This window comes from Crocuta crocuta, unplaced genomic scaffold, assembly GCF_008692635.1.
Source record: "Crocuta crocuta isolate KB4526 unplaced genomic scaffold, BGI_CrCroc_1.0 scaffold35, whole genome shotgun sequence".
NCBI lineage: Eukaryota > Metazoa > Chordata > Mammalia > Carnivora > Hyaenidae > Crocuta > Crocuta crocuta.
Window position 1 is genome coordinate 2,787,602 of NW_027530625.1, and position 21,093 is coordinate 2,808,694.

General features: G+C 38.9%; 1 protein-coding gene and 1 non-coding gene across 9 annotated transcripts in view; both read right to left on the reverse strand.

Annotated features, from left to right (window-relative positions):
• Positions 1-21,093, reverse strand: part of MAPKAP1 (MAPK associated protein 1) — a 238,696-nt gene that overhangs the window by 138,534 nt on the left and 79,069 nt on the right. The window lies entirely within an intron of this gene.
• LOC144235079 (small nucleolar RNA SNORA72) lies at positions 14,590-14,718 on the reverse strand. Its single transcript, XR_013336134.1, has one exon. It is a non-coding gene; the product is annotated as a small nucleolar RNA SNORA72 (small nucleolar RNA).

Sequence of the window (21,093 nt, forward strand, 5' to 3'; positions counted from 1 at the left end):
CAGGCTAAGTAATTTTTATTAAAAAAAAAAATAAAAAGTAATAAACCTACAATGAGCTGACAAATTTGGAGCTGAACAATACTCTGCAGAGCAGCCTCTAAATCAAGGAATGCCCCCAATTCATTTTTCAGAACAAAAAGAAAAGTACTTCCTGTAGCAAAATGATTCTCCAACACAAATGCAATTCATGAAGACCAACCAGTCTCCAGAGTTCATGTCCCACTGTATGACTTGATGGCTCTGCAAATGCAGCCACACTCAAGCTCTGTATGTCCAACACCCATTTTCTTCATCAGCTTGTCTCTCGTTCCACCTCAGTTAAGGCATTCACTACCCACTCTTGTCACTCAAGCTAGAAATCTGAACTCCTCTTTTTGTCTCATCAGCATCCAAATGCCTCCGAAATGTCTCTCAAACCCTTCTCCCTCCTCTCCTCACCAGCAGGCCCTAGTTCAAGCTTCATCATGTCTCAGTGAGAGCACCGCATGCAGCAGTCTCCCAACCATCTCCCAGTCTCCAAAATCTCTCCTCTCTCCAAACTCAATGTGATTTGACTCATATCACTGACCAGGCCAGTCACCAACTCAGTAGCATATATACGATGGCTCTCCTTGGTGTCAGCATGCTCGCTCCTTAGCATGGTATTTAATACCTGTCACATTCTGGACCCAGTGTACCACTGCTACAGCAGACTGAACAGTAGTTAAGAGCACAAGACTTGGGGTCAGCCAGATTCAGGTCTGAATCCCAGCTCTGCCACTTCCTTAGCTCCAAGATCTTAGGCATTCCGCACCTTTCGCAACCTCCAGTTCCTTACTTGGAAGAGCAAATAAGCTGTATATAAAATGCCTGGCACATAGTAAGTGATCAAGAAATGTATCCCTTCTTCCATCCTTCAATTTCTAATACCTCCTCTTCCAAGAAGCTGGAAGTCCAAATTCCCTCTTCTCTGCTTCCTAGAAGTCTACCTTGCACAGCCTTATGGTTTCACTCTTCTTTCTACCTACCTTTACCACCTCCTTCCCACCTTCTCATGTAACTGTGAGTTATGCAAAGGGAAAAACCCACGCCTCACTCATTTTGCATTCTCCTAGGGCCTAGAATGTAGTAAGGGTATGGCATCAGCTTACTGAAGGACTCCTCGGAGTATCTTTCAAAAGGGACCCACCAGATCTACCTCTCCGCTGTTCCAGGTAAACTGTCTATACCTCTTCTACTTCAGAGGTCCTGTTCTTCAGGAATCTTCTCTAAAATATCCTCAGCACCTAGTGTCAGACCTGACATATAGTAGTTACTTATAGCTATTGATGGAATAAACGATTAGTATTCTTTAAACACATGATTTTAAATACCTGCATATTATAGCACATAGAGGTACTATCAACCTATGTCCCCCACTGTTAAATATAAACATTGTTTCTTTTTTTTTAATAGTTTATTGTCAAATTAGTTTCCACATAACACTCAGTGCTCATCCCCACAAGTGTCCTCCTCCATGCCCATCCCCCCCTCCCCCCCCATCCATCAGTCCTCAGTTTGTCAGCATTCAAGAGTCTCTCATGGTTTGCCTCTCTCCCTTTCCCCCACCATTTCCGCCCTTCTTCTCCCCCTTGTTCCTCCGTCAAGTTCCTCCTAATCCTCCTATACGTGCAAACATATGATATTTGTCCTTCTCTGCCTGACTTATTTCGCTCAGCATAAACATTGTTTCTAATACTCCACTACTGTAAGTAACATTCCCATAAACACTGTCTTATATAAATGTTTATGCACATATTCCTAAGAGTAGATTACTAGGTCATGGAGTTATGAATGTTTTGTGTCTGTGATACATAGTACTCACTCTTTTGAAAACCATCTTAATGACAATCATGAAATAGCAATATTATAACAGATCATCCAATTCATAAGTAAAAGCTTAAAAACTTAAAATAACTTTAGTACACAGAATGTGAATTGGTACAGAATCGAAATATACAGAATTTGAAGACGATGCTAAATTAAAACATTACATCTAAAACCAGGTTTTTCTTATCTAATCCTATTAACTGAAACAGCATACTATTTGCTGCCCACCATAAAATTATATACCTGATAGTTTCCAAACTAGGGAAAGCAAGGAGAATACATGGTATTCAGCTCAAAGTAATCTTGAATTAAGAAACATCCATATAAAGTGAACTAGCTGAATTAAGTCTTAAGGGCAGAAGGTTCAGTTAGCAGCACTACCTCACATCAAGGTTTGTCAATAATAAACTGAATATCAGATGTCAAAACTGTTGTAAAGTGTTCAATTTCTCTATCAAGGGAAAGAAACAGAGAAAGGATAGACAGCTTGGCTTCTCCAATTAAAGAGACAAAAAGCAGGCAACATTATTCCATTAGTCACAACTGCACAAGCAGATCATTATATGCAATTTTAATGCAGAAATAAATATATCAGTGTATGCAGACAATGTAATAATGCAAGTTGATAAAAGGGTTATTTGTAAGCTTCCAAAGGTAAAACTCTCTTAAATTAAGGAATGGCTACAGTCCCATTCCACTAGTATCTTCCTCCTCAACTTCCTCAGCAAGGACCAGAGGATGTTATATTCTACCAATTTATGGTCTGGTCTTTAAAAACATGGTATCCATACTTGGTACACACAGGTCTAAAATCATTATTCTGATGAGGATTAAGGGATTTTATTTGCTCAGAGTAATGATTTTGAACAAACTCTGGCCTAAATCTGGTCTAAGCCAGGTTTAATTGGCTATGAGAAATAAAGAAGGTCTATGTGGGAAGGAAAAAAACAACAATCCCAAACACCAGACAGTAGCATTTTGCTCTCAATAAAATGCTGGCTTTAGGGGCTCAGAGAAAGAACTCACTTTTTCACATTCAAAATGGTAGCACTGAACTTGTGAATAGATTTTGTATAAAATTCTATGACAAATCCATTCAGAGCCAGGGGCTTGGCTTTGTAGTGCTATCTTAACCCTCAATAAATCTGGGACGTTTAAAGGCTATTAAATTAACATTTCCCTGATCTGGCACCTGTAGTGAAGTTAATTTGTCAAAAACATTTCTACAGTTTGTCACTGGACACTGTATTTTCTGACAAGTTAAGTTTAAAATAAAATTGACAAAATCTCATTAATTTCCTCTGAATCACCAACCTTGGTTCCATTAAGCTTTTATTATTAAGAACATCAACTGTCACTCTTTCTTTAACAAGGTCAAGTTCTGACGTGGGTACTTCCAGGATCCTTATTATATTAATAGAAGCTAGTAAAGCAGTGCAGTGTGGTGGTTAAAAGCATTAAGTTGTAGAGTCCGAAAGACCTGGGTTCAATTCTCAGCAATGCCATCTACTGTGTGTCCTTGGACAATTTTATTTAACCTCTCTGAGTCAGTATTTCTGCACAGAAAGAGAAAGCTCCTCCAGGAGCTGTTGAAAGGATTCAATGATAACATGCATATAAAAAGAACTGTGTCTAGTCCATGCTAAATGCTCAAGAAATGTTGGCTGTTTATTTTATCAGGTTTCCTTTTCCCCCTCTGTCTTTACATTCACAGACTTAAAAACAAAACAAACAAACAAACAAACAAAAAACCCAGACTTTATTGCTACTCATAGACTTTTATTTTATTATTATTTTTTTTTTACAAATAGTTTATTGTCAAATTAGTTTCCACATAACACTCAGTGCTCATCCCCAAAGTGNCATAGACTTTTAAAATGGCAAGGAATTTTAAGGGTGGTCCCCTCTAAACCATTTTCACCAAATGGCTATCCTACAACCTCTCCTGAACACCTTAACTGATGAGGCACTTGCCACACTTTCAGAGGCAGACCCTTTGTTTCAGTCACTAAGCAAACAGTTTTGGTGGCTGAAACTGTTTCCTTCCGCTGAAGTACTGATCTTACTTCTAGGCACTGATCTTACTTCTAGCCCTTAGGAAATTGTAAATAATCTACCTCCACGTCCACAGACACCCTTCACATAACTGAGAGCCTCAAACAAAATAAGTTTTGTTACTAAGTGCCATAGAATGAGCCAGACTACAACTATAATCCTTTCAAAGCGTGTAACACAGCACAGAAAACAGTACTTGTCAGTTTTTCTTAGATTAGTAATTTTCATAAATTTTCTTTCTATGCATCTATAGTAAATGTAAATTTATAGTCCTGGACCCAAAACAGGGAAGGGGGTTGTTGCTCTCAGGAAAGTTTTTCTTTATTAAAAATAAATCCTCCGTATTTTGAGGCTCTGACAGTCTTCTTCCACTTTTGAAAAAAATAAAATCCCTATAGCTATTGGTTTAAATACTCTGTTAACTGTTATCAGGTAAAATCTGAGTAACAGCTTTGGGTAATTCTTTTGTTTCAAGATACTGACTTGTTCAAATGCAGGTAAGAAATTTTACAAAACGGGGAGGGGAAAAGGATGAAAGAGAAAATGAAAGCCTTCCCATAAACTGCATCAGGAATAATAACATTCTCAAAGTTTTAAATTCAGAAAGCAGTTCCTGATGCTGTCAGTTTCTACTATCATGGATTATATTTGTTATGTAAGTCTTTGCAGGGTCTACAGAACTGGTCTGGACCTTGACCTGTGCAACCTTGGGCAAGCCCATAACCTCTCTGAAAGTCAATTTCCTTAGTCATAAAATAGAAATGAGACTACCTACTACAAAAGAATGGTAGGGCATATAAAATAAAAATAAAGCATGTTAAAAACGCTCTGTGAACTGTAAACTATTATACAGATGTCAGTTATTCCTCATAATTGTTACCTAAGTGGTTACAGACTAGGCAGATCTTTGGATAAATCGTCCCTTCAAACAAACATAAAGTTGAGAAGCAGAGGCAACAGGAAAGGTCTCTATCTCAGTCATTAAGAGAGAAAAGCCATTGCATCCTCTTCTCATCCAGCCTTAGGATGGTTACAGCACATACCAGAAGGTGCTCCCACACAAGTACAATCCAGCCATCTTAAAGCATAATGGAATGTAAAGTGTCCATTTTGAGTTTTCATAGCCATTGTGGGATTCTTTAGATCATTAATGTTATACAGCACTTTGCATTTAATTATACAAACAATGGCTTCTATAATGATGATAATATCAGGGAAAAGTAATTTGCATGAACTAAGCCCCATCACCTAGGGTAAGTATAGGAACCTCTTCATTATTAAATCATTTATATAATAAAATCAATATGCTTTAAAAGTAAAAATAGGTTTTTTAAAACCATAAAGAAGAGTTACATGTTTTAAACTCTATCAATTACCATAATATAATGAGTCTTTTTAAGATTTAATATCAACTTTTAAAATTAAAACTCAATGGAGAATGTATACTTGGCTCCATTACTAGATGATGTATCTCTACAAAAGGTTACAGTACAGCTATTATCATCCTCCTAAATTATACGGAAAATTTGGTACAACCCTCCACTACCCCCAAGGACAATTTAATTCCAAGGATCGTGAAGTATTTTGAGAGTATAAAATTGTATAAATATTGAAGGAAATAATTCCAGGGCCTATATCATATTCATTTCTTGCAGGGCTTCAGGGGATTAAATATTACAAATTTTCAAAATGTCAATACACAACTTAAATTTTTTATTGTGTCCTTAATTTTGAACAGTTTTTGAAAACCCACAAATTTCTACACAGTAGTAGGTTCAGGACTAAGTGTTTTATCACTTTAAAATTCAGTATTTCTTAATGATATAATTCAAAAATTTTACTGAATCATTATTTAGTAAGTCATAAAAACCTCTTAAAATTAATCTTTCATGCACATCTAGCTTATTCAAAGTTAGAATTTAATTAGATGGCCTTGGCACAAATGGGCTTACTACTTTATTTGCTCAATCAGTATATGTCTTTTCAGTAATTATAATTAATTCAAATCCCTGACGCACCTCCTAGCAAACAATGTAAAAACATCAGACAAAATGGAAATAAATAGCTTTACATTTCTCCAATTACGACATTCGCTTTCATCCTTGAAGTGCACATGTGAAATAGCTGGGATAGGTGTTATTCTGTGGAGGAAAAGGCCACACAAAGAACCTCTACCTCTGGTGACAGAAAGAGGCTTGTCTGCATCAGAAAATACATTACGTTTTTGACATGAAAATGATACAACGGCAGAAAGCCAACTGAGAAAGTTTGGGTTTAACAGTTTGCAAATGCATGTTGAAATACAAACAGCAGCAAGAAAAAGATGAACTAAATTATTATCTAGAACAACACTTCTGGTTGGGAAGAATCACTTCTAACTATATAAAAATTTTAATTGAGAAGCAGCCCAAAAGAGTCTATCAGGCTTTTATCCCACATGTCTCTCAGACACAATGAAAGGAAAAGTAGTGGCAGAAAACTTTATTTTTATTATTATTGTTTTTAAAGATTTTATATTTTTAAGTCATCTCTACAGCCAACGTGGGGTTTGAACTCGAAACTCCTGAGATCAAGAGTCCCACGCTCTACTGACTGAGCCAGCCAAGCACCACAGAAAACTTTATCTTCAAAACTGAGAGGACATGGGATGCCTGGGTGACTCAGTCGGCTGAGCACCTGACGCTCGATTTCAGCTCAGGTCATGGTCTCATGGTTCATGGGATTGAGCTCCGCATCGAGTTCCATGCTGACAGCACAGGGCCTGCTTGGGATTCATTCATTCATATTCTCTCTCTCTCAAAATAAATAAACATTAAATAAATACGTACATATATACATAAAACTGAGAGGACAACCACATCCACCAGATAAAACTGTCAGCGCTGAGTAGTTTAAAAAAAATAAATAGTGCTCAATGAGATCATCGGCCTAGCAGGACGAAGCTAGCCAGCTACAGAGCAGATGGCCTCAGCGGATGGTGGGACTAGGCATGAAGACCCCATTCCTTTGAACACACACAGCCCCTTGGGCCTGTACCACAGCAGTCTCTGCAACAGGTGGGTCACAAGTGCCTTTCGTTGAGCACCTACCAGGGTCCAAGTACTTTTCACACATTATCTTGTTTAATGTGCCCAACAGTCCTATGACAAGCTCACTCCCTTTTACAGCTGAGGAATGAGAGATTCATTAGTAGGCTATGCAAATCCCTCAACTAGGGGGTAGTATCATGCTAACCCAGGTCTGTTCCACTCTAAAACCCTATCCCCTGGTTGAATCCCAGTCCTGAAGAACTCTTGGATAGGCTTGGATATTTAGGGAATATGGTTCATGTTGCAGCCACTGTTTCAGGACTGGGAGTCCTGGACAGTGAGCCACAAACACCCTCTGGCTGAGACGCACAGGAAGACCCGCAGCTCCTCCTGCAGCCCTGCCTGTCACATGCACTTGAAGCTCTGCAGAGCTCTACAGGGAGCGGCTACTAGGGAGGGACACTGGGGTACCTGCTTCCAGGAGCAGTTACCTCCTGTGTACAGGCAGAAGGCAGAAACTATTTCAGATTTCCTTGCCTTTGGGCTCATAGAAGGGGCTCAATAAGTCCTCACCAATTATGTTTCAGAAGTAAAACATAAGGCAACACTAGCTCTGTGAAGAGTAGGCGGGACCCTCTGCTCTAGTTTTCAAAAAACAGTGGTCAAGTACCAACTGAGGAGCCCCAGAGAATCCTTACTCCTGGATTAAGAGTCTCATCAGTAATCGTGAGGTGTATCTATTACTAAATGTGGCTACCCAGGTGGCAGTACCCAGTGCTCTGATGATGACAAAGGAGGCAAATAACAATGAGGTCCTTGGAGAGCCAGGCAGGCAGCATATGACATCAACACGGCATCAAGCTCCAACATAAGGTCTGATGAGACAAAGGCTTATCTCAGGTTGCAATTCTCTGTGGAAATGGGCAGCCCAAAACGTGCTCACTTGCAGAAACTGACAAGGCGCTCGGGTACCTGGGTCTCCTGGGTCTCTCCTCAGCCCCCTGGCATTATTTCCCTGGTGTTCATCCTGAGTCTTAGTCTAATCTCCTCTGAGGTCCTAACTAAACCAGACATAGGGAGAGTCGGGATTTTATCTTATTAAAATAGATATGGCTAATTTGTCTTTTCAAATTCATTTTAAATTAAATTGGATTTCCTCGGAAGGCTGCTAGGTCAGTTCCCCTGCTGCGAATGCAGGACAAAGGTTAATTGCACGCCCTTCACCAGCTCTTCTGCTCTCCTGGGCAGGCTCAGATAACCTGCCCCCGAGAGGTGGGGAAGGCTTTGGTTTATTGGGTGATAATGTTGCCATTAAAGCCATTTACCATTATGCCAAGAAACATTTTATTTTTTTAAACTAAATAACAAGATATGATAGCAATAACAAGAATGAAATGCAATTATGTTACCAACTGATGGTTAGTTATTCTCAAGCACAAAACCCAAAGACTAGGACTTCACCTATTTCCCTCCTTAAAAAGCCCCAATACATGCAGAAGTATGCACCCTTTTACAACAAAGTGTTTTCTGGTTCCAGTGTAAAATTCCATTAACATTTGCACTTAATTTATCTCATTTAAACTGTCTATGTTCATGAAAATTTAACCCAGTAATTCCCTGTTATACAAAGCATAACAAAGTATGAATATTTAAATACAATGTAAATAAAACACTTTATCAATTATATTTTTGTATTCTAAATTAGTGACTTCACTTAGCATGTCTGCCTTGCACAGCACCACACTATTTTTCAATTAAAGGTCCAGATGTTTCAAAGGCTCCAGTAGGCAACGGCAGTTATGAGAAATGCTTTATCTGCATTGTAATCATCACCACCGCATCAGCTCTGGGCTGCATTAACATCCTCATGTTTTATTCCAGCTCCCTTTCTAACAGAGCAGGTAATTACACAGCACAGCGGAGAAACATGATCCTAAAAGCTGGACAATTTCCGTACAAGCATCCACCTGAGCAACACATTTTCACACATAATCTTAAATTTTGGGGGTACTGCTTACGAGGAGCACTGACCATTCAGAATATTTAAATAAGAGTGAATCACCAAATTTAGTTTCAAATACTATTAAAATGCAGGATGCCTTGCACAGACATGTATACTGAAATCAACTAGAAGTTTGTGTGTGTAAAAACCACTATCATTTGTTACAATATAAGTCATTTCTTCTCATTCTTAATGCCAGTGTCATCTCTTGAACAAGTCAATTCTATCTTTACTCGTACCACCCAAAAATGACAATTCACCCGAGCGGAGATTGAGCAAGTATACCAATTATCCCGTACTCATCAGATAAAACACAATACAGGGGCAGAACAAAATGCAATTCTGACAGCTGCAACAAAAACACCGGCACATTTATTACTTAGTTAATTAAATGACTTTGTTTCCCCAAAATGGAAAAGAATACCCTATAAGAAACACTGCTATGCTTAGTAAACATGGTATAATCTAATGGGAAAAATATAATACCTCGTTGTTAAGAAAAATGAACAATATACACTTTAATTACAGTTTTTTTCTGCACATATTTTTGTATTTTCAAATATTCCAAAAGGAGATGTCCTAACCAAGATACTATTCAGAAGATAAATGCCTTTACAAACATTAAAACCTCTGACAGGTCAAATGCTGGCAGGTTCCACTTCAGCATCTGAAAGCAGACAGCTTCCGCTCCTTTCTGAAGGAACCTTAGGTGGAACATTTTTAATACATCACCATGTCACTTTTTAATGTGCCCCAATCTATTAACCACATGGCAAACTAACAGGGATTTTTAAAATATGGGTTTTATGGCTTTGTGCTGGTGATTAATTAAATAAATAGCCACTGTTTCACAAATCATCCCTCTAATTAGTCTAAAGCAGACACTTCGCACTCACTGGTACTGCTGCCAGCTGACGCTCACAGAAGGGCTGAAGCGCTGCGCTGTGGCCGCGTCTCTGTACGTGGGAGCCCAGTGTCGTGGGCTCCACGGCTGGCATCCCACCCTGCCACCAAGGCAGAGGTGCCATCGTTGCAGGTGCTGCAGTCAGCTGGAATTTGATTCCAGCTGCTCAGAAAAGATGTTCTCCTTAATTACTCTCCCTCACCCTAAAGGAAACAATGGAACAACAAAGGAAAAAAAGTGCCACCTCCAGCTGCAAGCAGAAGAGGTTTCACCAACACTTTCCCTGGACTAGGAAGAAAGTTGGTTACGGTGATCTACTTTAGGAATAAGTAGAGTGCGAGGTCAAACAGGCTTTCCTTAGAACTCAAAATATGATAGGTCATTCTCCGAAACTCAGATATTAAGCAATTACTTCCAAATTTTATTATTTAAAAGACTGAGGTCACTCTTAAAAAACTGATAGGAATTCAATCTAACTTGTTTTAGTGGCATATTTTTTTTTAATGTTTTTTATTTATTTCTAGGAGAGAGAGAGAGAGAGAGACAGCGTGGGCAGGGGAGGGTCAGAGACAGAGGGAGTCACAGACTCTGAAACAGGCTCCAGGCTCTGAGCTGGCAGTCAGCACAGAGCCCGACGCGGGGCTCGAACCCACGAACCGCGAGATCATGACCTAAGCGAAAGTCGGACGCTTAACCGACTAAGCCACCCAGGCACCCCATTAGTGGCATATTTTTAAAGATGGTAATTCCTCTGAAAGCAAATTAAAATTAGAGATAATTTTAGTGCCAAGGAAAAAAAATCAAATGGGAATATCTCAAGAATCCAATTTTCTTCAGGAAATACATTAAGTAGTTTCTTAATCTCGGTATTTAAACTTCATTAGGTACGTTTAGAGGAAGGAAAAATGGAAGGAAAGGATGAAGGAAGGGAGGGAGGGAGGAAGAGAGACAGAGAGTGGGTGGGAGAAAGGGAAGGAGAAATGGACAGAGGGAGCAAAGGAAGAAGGAAAAGAAAAGGGGAAGAGGAAGGGAAAAAGGGACCGGGAAAGAAAATGGGAAAATTCAGTAGGGGATAACACACTCAAGTGTACTACAGAGTATTCTGTAGAAAGGCTGTCCTCACTTCCCCTCTAGGAGACCATTTCTAAGAATGGGAGGGAGTAAATGGGGTATGGTAAAAAAGACTTGGCCCCTGAAGCAAGACAGACTAAAGGATCTTATGCTCTTGGCTAAATCTTTTAATCCCATTTAGCCTGTTTCCTTCCACCCTCTACAAGATTTTAGCCCCTCCTCTACATACTTATGGGGACATTGAGATATTGTGGGTAAAGCACCTAGCACACTCCTTGCACAGGACAGATGATCAATAAATGGTGAACATGATGGTGGCCGTGAGAAATGGGTTGAAGGCAGAGCCTAAATTACTTATTCTCACTCTATAGCACCTTTTTTTGAAAGAGCCAAGGTGACTGCAGACAATACTGCACATGCTATGTTCCAAATATGAAAGAGAGGGACAAAAGCACAAAATGTACATGAGCAGAGAACTACCACCTATGCTCACTGTATTAAAGAAAACCCAAATCACTAGCAACTAAAAAGAAATAGTAGTTTCTCTACTTTGCGTCTTCACTGGGCACAGAGATAGGGGAGGAGTGTTTCTCAAACTGTTCATGTTACAGAAACTGGAAGGAAAATAAATGAGCTTTCCAAGAACGTGGGAAAAAAGGAACTCTCGTACACTGCTGGGAAAGCAAACTGCTGCAGCCACTCTAGAAAAAACAAAAATAGCACTGCATTGCTGGATATTTACCCAAAGAATACAAAAACACTAATTCAAAGGGATACAGGCACCCTTATGTTTACAGCAGCACTATGCAATAGCCAAGATATGGAAGCGGTCCAAATGTCCACTGAATGATGAATCACTAAAGGAGATATGGTATATATATATATCTACACACCTACACACACATACATATACACAATGGAATATTATTCAGCCATAAAAAGGAATGAAATCTTGCTATTTGCAATAACATAGATGGAGCTAGAGAGTATAATGCCAAGAGAAATTAAGTCAGTTGGAGACAAATACCATATGATTTCACTCACATGTGGAATTTAAGAAACAAAACAAATGAGCACATGAGAAAAAAAGAGAGACAAACCAAGAAGCAGAATCTTTTTTCCTTTTTTTATTTTGAGAGAGAGAAAGAGAGAGAGCAAGCGAGTGCAGAGGAGCCTGATGTAGGGCTCAGTCCCACAACTCTATGATCGTGACCTGAGGTGAAATCAAGAGTTGGACACTCAATCAACTGAGCCACCGAGGTGCCCCAAGAAGCAGATTCTTAACTATAGACAACTGATGGTTACTAGAGGGGAGGGAGGTGGGGGGGGGGGGGGGATGGGGGATATAGGTGATGGGACTAAGGGGTGCACTTGTGATGAGCGCCACGAGTTGTACAGAAGAAATGTTGCATCACTACACTGTACACCTGAAACTGCAATAACACTATATGGTAACTGTACTGGAATTAAAATAAAAACTGTGGAGAAAAGAAAATGGATGGGCTTTGGATTCAACAAGATCTGGCTTGAAACCGGGCTTCATTAGTTACTAGTTGCATAAACTCAGACATGTCTGTTCATCTCTGAGAGTCTCAGTCTCCCCATCCCCAAATGGGGAAAATAAGATAAACTTTAAGGGAATGCTGGGAAAAATGAACGAACTAGCAAAGTAGGCACTCTGGCATATATTAGACATTAAAATAGCTTCTATTACATTAGGTTGAATCACATGAAACTGCTGATAGTCATCATTTATAACCTACAAAAACTGCAATTACACATTGTTTCACCTAATACTACAGTAACTGAGACAGTAAGTAGGCATGGACTGGAAAAACAAGTGAAAATTCTCAAGAATGCAATGAATTATATTCCTATCAGAATAGGAAGTGAACCAACATATAAAAGGTGTTTTTTAAGACTGCTCGTGATTTCAATAATAGAGCAGCTATTATTTATCAGATACTTACTATGGGGCAAACACTATACCATATATTTGACATCTATAATATTAGCTTAAGTGATCCCCAAAGAATTCAGTGAGACAGATTCAACTATTCTCCTCCTCATTTTGCAGAAGAAGTGGAAGCCTGGAGAAATGAAGTAACTTGCTCAATCAAGGTCACACAGTTGGTAAAGCCATGATGCCAACCCAGAGCTGTCCAACACCTGAGCCTGAGTTTTTACTTGTCATTTAAAATTGCCTCCAAACACTGCAAAAGCTGCTTGTTTTACTTTTAATAAAATTACATGTGGGCAAGGGACTAGAATAGACATTTCTCAAAAGAAAATATACAAATGGCCAATAAACACATGAAAAGATGCTCAACATCACTAATTAGAAGGGAAATGCAAATAAAAACTACAATGAGATACCAACTCACACCCATGAGGATGGCTACTATCAAAAAAACCCAGGGACACCTAGGTGGCTCAGTCACTTAAGCGTCTGACTCTTAAGCGTTAGACTCAGGTCATGATTTTGGTTTGTGAGATTGAGCCCCACATCAGGCTATGTGCTGACAGCTCTGTGCCATCACCTGCTTGGGATTCTCTTCCTGTTTCTCTCTGCCCCTCCCTAGCTCATATACACATCTGCTCTCTCTCTCTCTCTCTCAAAATAAATAAATAAACTTAAAAAAAAAAACCAGAAAACTGCAAGATGGTGAGGATGTGAAGAAATTAGAAACCTTGTGCACTACTGGTAGAAAAGTAAAATGGTACAGCCTCTGTGCAAAACAGTACGCAGTTTTCTTAAAAAATTAAAAATAGAATTACCAAATGACCCAGGAATTCCTCTTTTGGGATATACCCAAAAGAACTGAAAGCAGGGTCTTGAAGAGATATGCTTACACTCATGTTCAATGCAGCATTATTCACAATAGCTAAAACATGGAAACAACCCAAGTGTCCATGGACAGATGAATGGATAAGCAAAATGTGGTGTATACATACAATGGAACATTTTTCTGCCTGAAAAAGGAAGGAAGTTCTGATATCTGCTATAATATGGATGGACCTTAAGGATTATGCTAAATGAAATAAGCCAGTCACAAAAAGACAAATACTATATGATTCCAATTATACAAGATACTTAGAGTAGTCAAAATCATAGACAGAAAGTAGAATCGTGGCCACCAAGGGCTGGAGTGAAGGGGGAAAAAAGGGGGCGTTATTGTTGAATGGATATAGAGTTTCAGCCTTACAAGACAAAAAGAGTTATGGATATGGATGGCAGTGATGATTATACAGTAGTCACTCCCTTATCGGCAGTTCCACTTTCTACAGTTTCAGTTACCCATGGTCAACCATGGTCTAAAAGCAGATGGATCCTCCTTCAGACAATACTGTCAGGTCAATAACGGGAGCCTCATGCTACATCACAATGCCTATGTCACATACCTCACTTCCTCTCATCACGTAGGCATTTATCACTTCACAACACAAGAAGGGTGGGTACAGTGCAATAAGATATTTTGGAAAAGAGAGACTAAGACTATCCACAGTCTTTTTTTTTTTCTTTTTAGTTTTATAATTCATTTTAGGGTAACTGGTAATCATTAGTTAGCAATGGTTATCTTCAAAAGTTATACCAGCTGTGCTGTCATTTCTCAAGGATGATCAAATACCTAGAGTCACAGAAACAGCCCACAAAAGATGCATCTTATAAATCACACTTGGTTTATCACCACCACTGATAAAACCAGACGTAGGGAAAGACCTAGGTCTGGAGACACATGCATGGTATTATTACAGTGAATGTTTAGCTTGCCCTGATTATTTTAAAATCAGAACAGCAAGAATTGCAAACTTTATTACAGTATACTGTTACAGTTGTTCTATTTTTTTACGGTTAATCTCTTATTGTGCCTAATTTATACATTAAACTTTATCACAGGTATGTATGTATAGGAAAAAAAACAGTACAAATGGAGTTTAGTACTATCCACAGTTTGAGGTATCCACTGGGGGTCTTAGAACAGATGTCCTGTGGATAAGGGTGGACTACTCTATGACATTATGAATGCATTTAATGCCACTGCACTATATACTTCAAAATGGTTAAGATGGTAAAAAAACAAAAAACAAAAACACCAACTTAAAAAAAAACTGTATGGTCATAAGAAGCAAATAACTTACAAATCATATTCTGGGGCTTCCAAAGGATGGACACGTCAGTAGGCAAGTGAGCCCCAGTAATGACAGTATTTCATACCAGCACCTCAGTGACTAGGAGGAGGATACGTACAAAAGTTCCACTGCAACCACGGCCCTCCAGGGTACCACTTCTCCGATATCACAGTGTTATTTAAAAGGAAAAAAAATCAGACATGTTTCAAAGTTTCCAGGAAAAATCCTAAAGTTTTAATCAAACAGCTGCCGTGTTTCCATTATGTTATATGACAAAGGCAGCATAGCTTTTCATTTATTTGTTCATTTATCTATGTATGTTTATATCTCCTACTTCCTGAAACCTTTCATGTAAACAGTGAACAAGGCATCACAGAAAGGGAAATGGCACTGACAGTGGATGCTATGAATCTACTCCCTTTAAAAAAAGAATTCAAGTCAAGGAAATCCCTAAACGCCATGCTTTCAGAGCCAGGATTATAAAAGCAATCACACTTGCATTTAAGGTTTCTTGAAGCCGCCTCTGTGGCACCAAAATCCACCAAAGATAAAGAAGATGTTTGTGCTAAGTTGGGAAAGTGGAGACATCAGCATTTCTGCCTTCAGACCATTATTTCTGCTCTCCAGACAGCACCTGATAAAGCATCTAGAGTGTTGTCTTCTGCGCAGCCACTGCTCTTGTGAAGCTTGCGCTCAGGGGTTTCCCTGGGGTTTCCTTTCCGACAATTGCAGCAGAGACTCTGAGAGGAGCCCAAACGAGCTGCCTTAACCTTCCCGTAAACTGATATTTCCATAGAGGATTAAGACAAACGTTTCAAATAAGCCAATTTCCTTTACTAAAAAACTAAAGTGACAATAGTAGTACCAAGAGAAATATACAAAGACGATGAATAAGACACGCTTTTCTTGTCTTTGGGCATGCAAAAATATAGAGCAAAAGGTTAGACGGAGTGGGCTACACAATTTCCTCTTATTTCTGAGGCTCTACATTGGAGCCTAATGAAAAGTTATACAAGAATTGCACCGAGGCCCTACCAAGGGGAAGAGGAAAAAAATCTAAATGCTTCATATTATCTGATATATGCTGATGCTGCATATATATATTTCTGAATTCTTGTTTATTATAAATTTTTTCTATTCAGAAGAATGCAACTATGTCTCTTTTCTAATAAGGCACTTCCAGAACTCTAGGGATGCCAAACGGTTCCTTGTTGAACTGGTGAGAATGAAAATCCCTATCTATCCTTGAGGTCCCTATAGAAGGAAACAAGCTTTCTTTTCCTAAAGTGTGTTAGGCAGTTCCCCCAGGCCACAGGAAGTCTGAATTCCCTTTGACTCAAAGGGGTAGGGATATATATATATATTCTCCTGAACTAACAAAACAGAACACAAAAGAAAAAGCTAAAGTGGAGAATATACTTACTACATCCAAGTCTTAGAAAGCTGAAAAGAGCCAGAGGGCCTTCTTGGTTTTGGTCACCTGCCAAGCTTCATACTGCTTTCATCTTCTCCTTCTTCTTCTTCCTTTTTTTTTTTTTTTTTTTTTTTTTTAAGTTCTTATTTATTTTTGAGAGGCGGGGAGGGGCAGAGAGAGAGAGGAAGAGAGATAATCTCAAGCAGCCTCCATGCTGTCAGTGCAGAGCCCTGGCAGGGGGCTCGATCCCATGAACCGTATGATTATGATCTGAGCCGAAACCAAGAATGAGATGCTTAACTGACTGAGCCACCCAGTCAGTTTTACACTGTTACATGTATAATGTACAATACATACCATATTCAGTTTTACACTATTACATGTATAATGTGAGATATTTCACATTTAACACTCTGTATTAACACCTTGACTACTTCCAGAAAGAGAATGGCTAAAATTAAAAACAGCTAACATTTACTCTATGTGTCAGGCACCAGGCTGAGCCCTTTACATATATTACCTCTTCTGACCCACAAAAGTGCCCTCACTTATCCTACGATACAGATAAATAAGCAATAAGAAGTTAAAAGAATCATTAAAAGTCACACAGCTAGAGAGAGAACTCAGAAGTAACCCAGGTCTGATGGGATTCAAAAGACCACAATCTTTAACTAACTATTATAATTCTCTTTAAAACCAATATATTTTTAAAGCCTTTTTTTTTGGCAAGGAAAAGCCTTGTATTTTATTTTAAATCAACATTTTCATGAAATCAACAATGATGATATATTTATGCATAAAATGTCTCTTTATATCTTGCTCTTCCTTCTATAATATTCTTTACATAGCATTTAATACAACACATTTTAAAAAATGTTCCGTTTTATTGAAGAACTTCTATTTCAGCCACATGGCAAAATATTTACCCTGACCAATAGTCTAACAGAAAACAACTAAAGATTTTGAGGAGCTCCTGGCTGGCTCAGTCGGTTAGTGTCCGACTTTGGCCCAAGTCATGATCTCACAGTTCATGGGTTTGAGTCCCGTGTTAGGCTCTGTGCTGGCAGCTCAGAGCCTGAAGCCTGCTTCGGATTCTGCGCCTCCCTCTCTCTGTCTCTCCTCTGCTCTCATCTGTCTGTCTGTCTCTCTCTTTCTCTCTCAAAAATAAACAAATATATATAAAGAAAAGATTTTGATAAAACATAAAAACATTCATTTTACCTAATTCAATAGGCTAGCAAGTATTTAAGGAATTCACAAAGGCTCCAAAATTAGGTAAAATGGGCAACGTAGAAAAGAAAACAGAACACAATTTTTGCCAATACTGATGGTATCTGCCAAACAAAGTGATATTAAGTATCTGCTTTCTTGGTCAGATGGATATACAGGACAGCCCATCCACAATCTGTAATAAAGCTGGAACTCCAAAAGCCCAGATGTGGTAGTAAATTAGAATTAAGGCTCCCCCACTTGACAAGGAAAACTTCATGTCCAAAACAAATTTCTTTTTCTCCTGAGACTTTATAACCACAACCTTCACATAAGATTTTCATGCCAAATTCACATTACCTGATGGATGGACCAGAAAGAGTCAAACCAAGAATTTAAAGCCACCCTGGCTGGCTCAGTTGATAGAGCATGCAACTCTTGATTTCAGGGTTGTGAATTTGAGTCCCATGTTGGGTATAAAGATTACTTAAAAAAATAAAATCCTAAAAAAAAAAAAAAAAAGTCATCCTGGGCTGGTAGTGGCCCCAGGTACCAGGCAGAAGCAAACAAACCCTTGCCAGAGGAATCTGTATGACTCAATAACTCCAAAAGAAAAAGTGGCAAAAAACGAATTGTTCCAGCCTCCAATTACAAAACAAAGAAAGCATCATGTAAAAGACCCACAAAGACTGGAGTTAACAGAATGATCAGAAAGAGAACAGAAAATAAATGTTTAAAGAAAAAAATTTTAAGTATTAAAAATATGCATAAGAGCAAGAGACTATAAAATCTTACCAGGATGTGATCTGATATTGTGGTTGGGTAAGAGAATGTCAGTACCCTAGGAGATACAAGCTGAAGTATTTAGGAGTGAATGGTAATTTTGAAACAGCTAAATAAAAGATAAAGCAAATATGGAAAAATGTTAACAATTAATGAACACAGGTGGTAGGTATAAGGGTGTTCAATGAACTATTACTGAGAAAATTATTATTAAATGTTTCTTAATAAAAAGTTTTAAAAATTACCAAGCAAGGGGGCACCTGGGTGGCTTAGTCGGTTAAATGTCCGACTTTCGCTTAGGTCATGATCTCGCGGTTCATGGGTTTGAGACCCGCGTCGGGCTCTGTGCTGACTGCCAGCTCAGATCCTGGAGCCTGTTTCCGTCTGTGACTCCCTCTCTCTCTGACCCTCCCCTGCTCACGCTGTCTCTCTCTCTCTCCTAGAAATAAATAAAATATTTTTTTAAAAAAACTTAAAAAAAAAAATAAAAATTACCAAGCAGGTTTTTAGAAGATCAAAATGGAATTTCTAGGAATGAAAAATCCAGGGGCACCTGGGTGGCTCAGTGGGTTAAGCATTTGAGGCTTGATTTTGGCTCAGGTCATGACCTCACAGCTTGTGAGATCGAGGCCAGCACTGGGCTCCACGCTGATAGCGCAGAGCCTGTTTGGGATTTTCTCTTTCTTTCTTTCTCTCTCTCTCTCTCTCTCTCTCTCTCTCTCTCTCTCTCTCCCCCCCCCCCCTTCCCTCTCCCCNCCCTGGACACAAGATGCACACATGCTTACTCTTTCTCTCTTGAAATAAATAACTTTAAAAAAATAAAACAGGAAAATCCACTGACTAAAATTGTAAGTGCAATGTATGAGTCCCAAAGCTGAAAAGAGAATATATGAATTGGAAAATGGAACTGAAGAAATTCCCTAGAATGTAACCCAAAGAGACACAGAGAAAGTATGAAAACCAGGTTAAGAGACATGGAAGATTAAAGAACATATTCTAACAAGTTTAACTAGAATTTAAGAAGAAGAGAGGAATAAAGGTACAGAGGTGAAATCTGAAGAGAGAATGAATGCCAGAGAATTTCCAGAACTGATGAAAGAAACCAATGCATAGAGTCAAAAAGCCCAGTGAAACCCAAAGAGGAAAAACAAGAAAAATAACTTGTATCTAAACATGAAACTGTCCCTGTACCAGGATAACCAAATGGAGCTGATATAGTTATATAAAGGTGGGGGGCGGGCGGAGCACATCACTAAAGATAGAGTCACAAATGACACAGTTCAATTTACCAGGAAGAAACAATTTCTGAACTTGTGTGAACCTAAAAACATAACCTCTTAATATGTAGAAGAAAAATCTGTCAGAACTCTAAAAGAAAAAAGGCAATCTATCAACAAAGTGGAAGATTCGAATGTATCTTTTTCTAATTGATAGTGCAAGCAGACAAAAAATATCAATAAAGATACATATTTTAACACAACTAACAGGCTTGACCTAATGGACAAATTTAGACTCCTGCAACCAACAGCAGCAGTTGCTCCAGCATTCTTTCCAGGTTCACAGGTAATATTTATGAAAAGTGACCCACATTGGTGGACATAAAACCATGCTCAACAAATTTCAAATAATTGGTATCATTTGGCCAGCTTCTGTAACCACAAAACAATAGTTAGAATCAATTACTAAAAAGCAAAATTATAAAAACCTAATAGGTTTGGAAATTTAGAAACACATAAATAATTTATGTATCAAATAGGAAGTAATAGGAATCAAAAATAGCTAGGGATAGACATGTCCCCAAAATGTGAGATATGAGCTAAAGCTAAGGGACGAAGGACCCGCACCTCCACAGCAAGCAAGCATTAACAGTGATTCCCTAAAGTACCTATGGCCATTTTGCAATCATATACTGACAAAGAACTGCTGGACACTGTTGAAGCTGAAAATGGACCACGGCTACATTGCAGCGCCACTCAGGAGTGGTCTTATAAGACAAAAGTGATACGGAATGTTCCCAATAGTCAGAGTTTGGGACAATGCATTTGTCCATCATCATTATGTCAAAGTGAAGGCAAAGTGTCAGAAGGTTAAAATATGTAGACTCTTGGAAATATGGACCTTAGTAGAGTTCCCGCTGCTCTAACCAGCAAAAGTGGCTCACTGTGCCTGAATTATGCAAACAACAGTGGTTTATGCTGAACACCTGCCTTCCTGCTAGGACTCCGGAATTTTGGTACATGCTAGGCAGAGGGTGCCCATGTGACTAGCTTCCAAGAGAAACCGTGGGCACTGAGTCGCTAATAAGCTTCCCTGGTAGAGAATATTTCACTCATGTTGACAAAACTCACCGCTGGGGGAATTAAGCATGTCCTGTGTGATGCCGCAGAGAGGCTTCTTAGAAGTGTATACCTGGACCTCATCCCATATGTCTTTCCCCTTTGTTGATTGTACTTTGTATCCTTTTGTGGTAATATGTCATAGACATGAGTGCAACTATATGCTGAGTCCTGTAGGTCCTCCCAGTAAATCACTGTTTGGGGGATTCACAACACAGGCTTGCTTTAACTTCAGCCGGTCTCTTTGTTACTGGTCTCCTCAGTGCTGGCACAAAGGACACATGAATAGAGTAGCCATGGTGGCAGAGATT